The 8,805-nt window shown below is 38.1% G+C and overlaps 1 protein-coding gene across 5 annotated transcripts in view; it reads left to right on the forward strand.

The window, feature by feature from the left end:
* The first annotated feature begins 310 nt into the window (after nt 1-310).
* The window catches only part of LOC126997409 (sorting nexin-24-like), a 15,697-nt gene continuing 7,202 nt past the window's right edge, over nt 311-8,805 (forward strand). Inside the window, exon 1 of one of the 5 annotated variants that reach the window (XM_050858483.1) lies at nt 311-458. The gene's annotated coding sequence lies outside the window, so the exon portion shown is untranslated. Of the gene's footprint in view, nt 502-5,266; nt 5,508-8,805 lie in introns of those variants that run through there. The other 4 variants (XM_050858481.1, XM_050858484.1, XM_050858482.1 and 1 more) reach the window with 4 other exon arrangements.

Genomic DNA, 8,805 nt, shown 5'->3' on the forward strand with positions numbered 1-8,805 from the left:
TACATCGAGAGAGAGAGAGAGAGAGAGAGAGAGAGAGAGAGAGAGAGAGAGAGAGAGAGAGAGAGAGAGAGAGAGAGAGAGAGAGAGAGATGCTGCATGCATATTCTCCTCCTCCATCCACCTGCCGCGTTGACTCGTCCATTAGCGCAACATTCTGAGGGCGGCTGTTTGTGATTAGTTTGCAAACACTTTCTAAAACAGTTCGGAACGTGTTTGCAAACCACAGCATAACACAAACATGCAGGTAACAGCGTCCCTCAAGAGAGAGAGAGAGAGAGAGAGAGAGAGAGAGAGAGAGAGAGAGAGAGGAGGGAGCGGACGTGATCACATGAACGGTAATCAGTTTCAGTTATCAGTCGGTGTTGAGAAGGTTGAGGGGCAGCTCGTGTTCATCCTTCCTCCTAAGTTGTTGAAGAAGAGCGCCGAGTAAGACCATGGATCCCGTAGGCGTTCATGAAGTAAGAACTCCAAACCAACATCAGGACCGAGGAACCCTTGGAGGTAGAGATTATAGATTAATAATAAATAAACAGAGAAACAAAATCATTATCTTTAATATGAAAGATAAACCAGAGAGTATAAGATATCACTCTTAGTATTGGTGATAGAATGAAATATTTGGGAAGGCTGATAAAAGACAAAGGGAATTGTTTTCAAGCTCCAAAGGAAGAAATGTGTTTTAAAGCAGGAAGACTGGCAAACATGACACATAATAATAGGGTAATAGAAAATAGGTTAAATAGAAAAAAAAAGTTCTGAAATTTTGATAGGTTAAGTGTGTTGGAAAGCTGTGGCATTGTCATCTATTTCATATGGGGTAAACATAATGAGTATAACAAAGACAGACATAGATAAACTACAGAGGATAGAGAATGGGGTGTTTAGAAAAAAAATGTGTGCATTGACATATGCTCAGAAGGCAGCACTCAGGGGGTATATAGGAGCTTCTAGTGTTGGGATAGGATATAAGGGAGGAACAGTGGTAGATATGTGCTGGTGGAAGGAAATGCTTTAGTGATAAGGGTGGGAGAAGAGATGATAGAGAGGAGACACCTATTGGACCAGCAGCACAGGAGCAGTGGAGTTGAGTGTGAGTTTGAGGAGTGAGATAGAAGAAGGTATGAGACAGAAAATAAGAAAAGTTGATGCAAGAGAGTGGATGATAAAAATGGATGAGAAACTAAGCCCTTAAATTTGTCAAAAATGGAGAGAAGATAGAGATGGGAGGACAAGAGGAGATAAATAATAAAGACCGAGCTTCAGAAATACTGTTCAGATGTAGAACTAACAACTTAAAAGCAGAGTACAGGAATATATTTTGGAAGGAAGCATATAAAAAAGAAAGAACGAAAAGTGTGAGGCTGCAACAACCATATATAAGTCTGCTGATGATCCATGCACTCTCTTCTTTGTTATATGGGTATTGAACACATGTCTCTTGTATTATTGTAAATCACTTTATGTATTGCCTGGGGGTCGGGATGGCATGTTCCTCCCTTCTTCTATATATCGTGTACGTTTGCAACAATAAAGCATCATCAAAAAGTGAAAGAGCTAAACACAACAGAAAACGTGTTAGATGCAGCCAGGCGTCACTTCCACAGAGTTATATATAACTCTGTGGTCACTCCAGATTACAAGGTTCAACACCACACTAGGAAAGTCCAGTTTAAAAAATTTAATACACAGGGGCTGTCGAAAGGAACCAAGGCAGCTGCCCACCTCTGTACAAAATACTACTGCTAAGGTTCTCAACTCGTTTCAAGCAACGACCCCCCCCCAAAAAAAAAAATGTGGACAATTTCATTCTTGAGGAAGGATAAATTAAGCATACGCAACAAGCATTTTGTTTTGGAATATATATGGCTACATCACTTTGTGACAGTATTAAATAGGCTATAGCCGCGCGGCAGCTGAATGGAATGAACAGGATGGCTCGTCACCTCGACTCGTACTGTAAATCTTGGATATTCATTTTATAAAAGATTAAATTTAGAAGCTGAAAGTGACTCGAAGTGTCATTTTTTTAAAAAAGAAATAATATAATAAAATGAAAGACCATTTTTTTCTCAATTTGTCCCGAATTTTCAATAAATTTATAATTATGTAGCTTCATTTTACAGTTTATTGCCAAATATAGTGGACGTCCTGTGGACCACTCAAAAAGTCACCATGGACCACCAGTTGAGAACCACTGTTTTAAGAAGTCATCAAAGTCACAGCTCATGTACAGGCTAGGCCTACTGTGTTCCAAGAAAGTAATCAAATTCATGTACAATTCTAGGATGTAAGTTTTCTACATGCATGTAATTTTGAAAATGAATCATTCTATGTATTAATTTTGTAAGTAATTAGTCTTATACACTAACATCATCATATTAGCAGGACGCGTACCACAATAATTATTGAAATAAGTCTACGGACTTTCTTGTGTCATCATGGGGAGTGTATAATGTACTATTACCCACACATAGGCTGTGAGATACAATCATGTATAACTTCCAAATAAACAATCAATCAATCCGACAGTAAGCTTAGAGAATGGAGTGCCGTTACAAAGGCAAACTCCCGACCTTGGAGTCCTAGCATTACCAGTCGTACAATAATTATAATCTTTTTGTGACAGATTTTGAATGGCACTGAAACAGATCAAATAGACTGATCAAAATTTAATTGAGACATACTAAAGTAATAGCTAAAGGTCTTAAATGGGGGCAAGGTGCTACAATGGTGATCATAGTGAAATAAACATATTCATAGTGAAATATACACTCACAGTGAAATAAACATATTCTTAGTGAAATAAACATATTCATAGTGAATATACACTCACAGTGAAATAAACATATTCATAGTGAAATAAACATATAGTGAAATAAACATATTCATAGTGAAATAAACATATTCATAGTGAAATATACACTCACAGTGAAATAAACATATTCATAGTGAAATAAACATATTCATAGTGAAATAAACATATTCATAGTGAAATATACACTCACAGTGAAATAAACATATTCATAGTGAAATAAACATATTCATAGTGAAATAAACATATTCATAGTGAAATAAACATATTCATAGTGAAATAAACATATTCATAGTGAAATAAACATATACCTAGTGAAATAAATAAACATATTCATAGTGAAATAAACATATTCATAGTGAAATATACACTCACAGTGAAATAAACATATTCATAGTGAAATAAACATATTCATAGTGAAATAAACATATTCATAGTGAAATATACACTCACAGTGAAATAAACATATAGTGAAATAAACATATTCATAGTGAAATAAACATATAGTGAAATAAACATATTCATAGTGAAATATACACTCACAGTGAAATAAACATATTCATAGTGAAATAAACATATTCATAGTGAAATAAACATATTCATAGTGAAATAAACATATTCATAGTGAAATAAACATATTCATAGTGAAATAAACATATTCATAGTGAAATATACACTCACAGTGAAATAAACATATTCATAGTGAAATAAACATATTCATAGTGAAATATACACTCACAGTGAAATAAACATATTCATAGTGAAATAAACATATTCATAGTGAAATAAACATATTCATAGTGAAATATACACTCACAGTGAAATAAACATATTCATAGTGAAATAAACATATTCATAGTGAAATAAACATATTCATAGTGAAATATACACTCACAGTGAAATAAACATATAGTGAAATAAACATATTCATAGTGAAATATACACTCACAGTGAAATAAACATATTCATAGTGAAATAAACATATTCATAGTGAAATAAACATATTCATAGTGAAATATACACTCACAGTGAAATAAACATATTCATAGTGAAATAAACATATTCATAGTGAAATAAACATATTCATAGTGAAATATACACTCACAGTGAAATAAACATATAGTGAAATAAACATATTCATAGTGAAATATACACTCACAGTGAAATAAACATATTCATAGTGAAATAAACATATTCATAGTGAAATAAACATATTCATAGTGAAATATACACTCACAGTGAAATAAACATATAGTGAAATAAACATATTCATAGTGAAATATACACTCACAGTGAAATAAACATATAGTGAAATAAACATATTCATAGTGAAATAAACATATTCATAGTGAAATATACACTCACAGTGAAATAAACATATAGTGAAATAAACATATTCATAGTGAAATAAACATATTCATAGTGAAATATACACTCACAGTGAAATAAACATATAGTGAAATAAACATATTCATAGTGAAATAAACATATTCATAGTGAAATATACACTCACAGTGAAATAAACATATTCATAGTGAAATAAACATATTCATAGTGAAATAAACATATTCATAGTGAAATATACACTCACAGTGAAATAAACATATTCATAGTGAAATAAACATATTCATAGTGAAATAAACATATTCATAGTGAAATATACACTCACAGTGAAATAAACATATTCATAGTGAAATAAACATATTCATAGTGAAATATACACTCACAGTGAAATAAACATATTCATAGTGAAATAAACATATTCATAGTGAAATATACACTCACAGTGAAATAAACATATTCATAGTGAAATAAACATATTCATAGTGAAATATACACTCACAGTGAAATAAACATATTCATAGTGAAATAAACATATTCATAGTGAAATAAACATATTCATAGTTGGGGCACTTTGCTTTGCTACGATACAAAGCGATTATGATTCATTTGCTCACCCAGTGTTAATCATTCGGTTGACTGAACGCAGCCCAGTTTGCTTGAATATATAATAGTATCTTTTGCACTCACTCTGTATCCAAAGGGCGCTGGCTAAATACTGAGTGACAGAGGCTAACTCGGAAGACGGAGCAGAACGTGAATAGTAGGCTACGTGTATCAGACCAGCATTTGCGTCACCCACACACATGGCCCACACACTAACTGCTCAGCACCTGAGAGAGAAAATGTTTAAATTGAATAAACAAATTATTTTACATCTCCATTGAATTTTTGTACAACTTCCGGGATTGTCGTATTATCGTACAGGCGTTATTGTACATCGTACAAACGGTCAGATTTCCGTATTTGTACGACAATTATTAATTATATTATTCAGCCTTTTTATGAAAGGATGTAGTACAATAATACAGATGCAAGTACGACAATTTTGACTGGTTTAGTACGACACCTTGGGCTAATTCTGGCAGCGCTGCCTTGGAACTCTCAGCTGGGGGCCGAGGCAGGGGGGGACGATGATCCGACGATCAGCTGTGCAGGCTGCGGATTGTGCAGAGGGGCGGGGCGGCACCACACGGCAGGAACGCGTGGCACACGGCTGGCACCAATAGGTCCCGTAGATAGCGCCACAGTGTGTTCAGTGGCCGAGGAGACGAGAACACGGGAGGACACGCTATCCCTGCACCAGCTGTCCATGGGGAGGGGACGAGCCAGCCACAGCCACCCGTTCCTTTGTGTGAGTATTGGCTGGCCCACAAGGAAACACAGAAACAGTGTCCATGGGGAGTAGAGGCCATGGGAAGTAGAAACCATGGGGAGTAGAGGCCATGGGAAGTAGAAACCATGGGGAGTAGAGGCCATGGGAAGTAGAAACCATGGGGAGTAGAGGCCATGGGAAGTAGAAACCATGGGGAGTAGAGGCCATGGGAAGTAGAAACCATGGGGAGTAGAGGCCATGGGAAGTAGAAACCATGGGGAGTAGAGGCCATGGGAAGTAGAAACCATGGGGAGTAGAGGCCATGGTGAGTACTAAGGCCACAAGGAAACTCACCAGACGTAGATTTAAGCTTGCTAAACTCACCAGGCGTAGATTTAAGCTTGCTAAACTCACCAGGGGTATATTTAAGCTTGCTAAACTCACCAGGCGTAGATTTAAGCTTGCTAAACTCACCAGGCGTAGATTTAAGATTGCTAAACTCACCAGGCGTAGATTTAAGCTTCCTAAACTCACCAGGCATAGATTTAAGCTTGCTAAACTCACCAGGCATGGACATAAGCTTGCTAAACTCACCAGGCATGGACATAAGCTTGCTAAACTCACCAGGCATGGACATAAGCTTGCTAAACTCACCAGGCATAGATTTAAGTTTGCCAAACTCACCAGGCATAGATTTAAGCTTGTTAAACTCACCAGGCGTGGATTTAAGCTTGCTAAACTCACCAGGCATGGACATAAGCTTGCTAAACTCACCAGGCATAGATTTAAGCTTGCTAAACTCACCAGACATAGATTTAAGCTTGTTAAACTCACCAGACATGGATTTAAGCTTGTTAAACTCACCAGGCATGGATTTAAGCTTGCTAAACTCACCAGGTGTGGATTTAAGCTTGCTAAACTCACCAGACATAGATTTAAGCTTGCTAAACTCACCAGGCATGGATTTAAGCTTGTTAAACTCACAAGGTGTGGATTTAAGCTTGCTAAACTCACCAGGCATAGATTTAAGCTTGCTAAACTCACCAGGCATAGATTTAAGCTTGCTAAACTCACCAGGCATGGATTTAAGCTTATTAAACTCATCAGGTGTGGATTTAAGCTTGCTAAACTCACCAGACATAGATTTAAGCTTGCTAAACTCACCAGGTGTGGATTAAGCTTGCTAAACTCACCAGGTGTGGATTTAAGCTTGCTAAACTCACCTGGCATAGATTTAAGCTTGCTAAACTCACCAGGCATAGATTTAAGCTTGCTAAACTCACCAGGTGTGGATTTAAGCTTGCTAAACTCACCAGGCATAGATTTAAGTTTGCTAAACTCACCAGGCATAGATTTAAGCTTGCTAAACTCACCAGGCATGGATTTAAGCTTGCTAAACTCACCAGGCATGGATTTAAGCTTGCTAAACTCACCAGGCATAGATTTAAGCTTGCTAAACTCACCAGGCATAGATTTAAGCTTGCTAAACTCACCAGACATAGATTTAAGCTTGCTAAACTTACCAGGTGTGGATTTAAGCATGCTAAACTCACCAGGCATAGATTGAAGCTTGCTAAACTCACCAGGCATAGATTTAAGCTTTCTAAACTCACCAGGTGTGGATTTAAGCTTGCTAAACTCACCAGGCGTAGATTTAAGCTTGCTAAACTCACCAGGCGTAGATTTAAGCTTGCTAAACTCACCAGGCGTAGATTTAAGCTTGCTGAACTCACCAGGCATAGATTTAAGCCTGCTAAACTCACCAGGCATAGATTTAAGCTTGCTAAACTCACCAGGCATAGATTTAAACTTGCTAAACTCACCAGGCATAGATTTAAGCTTGCTAAACTCACCAGGCATAGATTTTAGCTTGCTAAACTCACCAGGTGTAGATTTAAGCTTGCTAAACTCACCAGGCATAGATTTAAGCTTGCTAAACTCACCCGGCATAGATTGAAGCTTGCTAAACTCACCAGGCATAGATTTAAGCTTGCTTAACTCACCAGGCATAGATTTACACTTGCTAAACTCACCAGGCATAGATTTAAGCTTGCTAAACTCACCAGGCATAGATTTAAGCTTGCTAAACTCACCAGGCATAGATTTAAGCTTGCTAAACTCACCCGGCATAGATTTAAGCTTGCATAACTCACCAGGCATAGATTTACACTTGCTAAACTCACCAGGCATAGATTTACACTTGCTAAACTCACCAGGCGTTGATTTAACCCTTTCCATGTGTAGTGCGACGACTATGCTTGATGAACGAGCCTCCCTTAACCCACTTAGCCAGTGCTGTACCTCTTTGGCCGACTCGGTAAGGAATGGCTCTCCCGTCACGCTGGTCGCAGGTTCAATCCCAGGCAGCTGGGGAATACCCTCTCCTTGTTGTGATTAATTTCTCGTGTGTTTCGATACACGCAGAGGACGTGTGGGACCGAGAGAGTAATAGAAAAAAGAGAATAGAAAATCTCGACATTAAACTGGTGGCAAAGCGGTGGGCATCCTATCCTGCGGTTATGTTGAGTTTCCCCGAAGGGGTAACAGGTAGGATGGCCCATGCTCTCCGAGGATAATAGAAAATGGGAGAGTTGGAGGTATGTCTCTACGGGGACATTGTGGAATAGTGAACCGATAGTGGTCACTGTCTAAGGTCTCAACACACAGAAATTAATCTACATAGAGGGGAAAATCGTGTAGTGTGGCGACTATGCCTGATGAACGAGCCTCCCATAACCCACTTAGCCAGTGGGGTACCTCTTTGGCCGACTCAGTAAGGAGTGGCTCTCCCGTCACGCTGCTCGCAGGTTCAATCCCAGGCAGCCGGGAAATACCCTCTCCTTGTTGTGATTAATTTCTCGTGTGTTTCGATGCACGCAGAGGACGTGTGGGACCGAGAGAGTAATAGAAAAAAGAGAATAGAAAATCTCGTCATTAAACATACGTGACACAGACGTCGGCGTCACAGTATGGAAAGGGTCAAGAGGAAATGGAAGAGGATTAATCCTCTTCTAAACCTTTCAATTCTCCTCTAAATTCCTCTTAATCCTCTTCCACTTCCTCTTAAAGAGGTTTAGAAGAAAATTAAGAGGAAATGGAAGAAGATTAAGAGGTTTAGAAGAGGACTAATGGTGATGACGTCAGACGCCCTTCGGACGCCGATGTCGGCGCCGCTGGATTGAAGGGGTTAAGGTTGATAAACAACCCGTTAGGTCAGGGCACGTCAGGCAAGGTTAAAATTAGATTAGATTAGTTAGGTTAGGAATATAAGGACATTGAATGAAGAGAAGTAGGTCAGGTTAGGTTAGATTTAGTTAAGTTAGATCAGGTCAGGTCA

This window comes from Eriocheir sinensis, chromosome 12, assembly GCF_024679095.1.
Source record: "Eriocheir sinensis breed Jianghai 21 chromosome 12, ASM2467909v1, whole genome shotgun sequence".
Taxonomy (NCBI): domain Eukaryota; kingdom Metazoa; phylum Arthropoda; class Malacostraca; order Decapoda; family Varunidae; genus Eriocheir; species Eriocheir sinensis.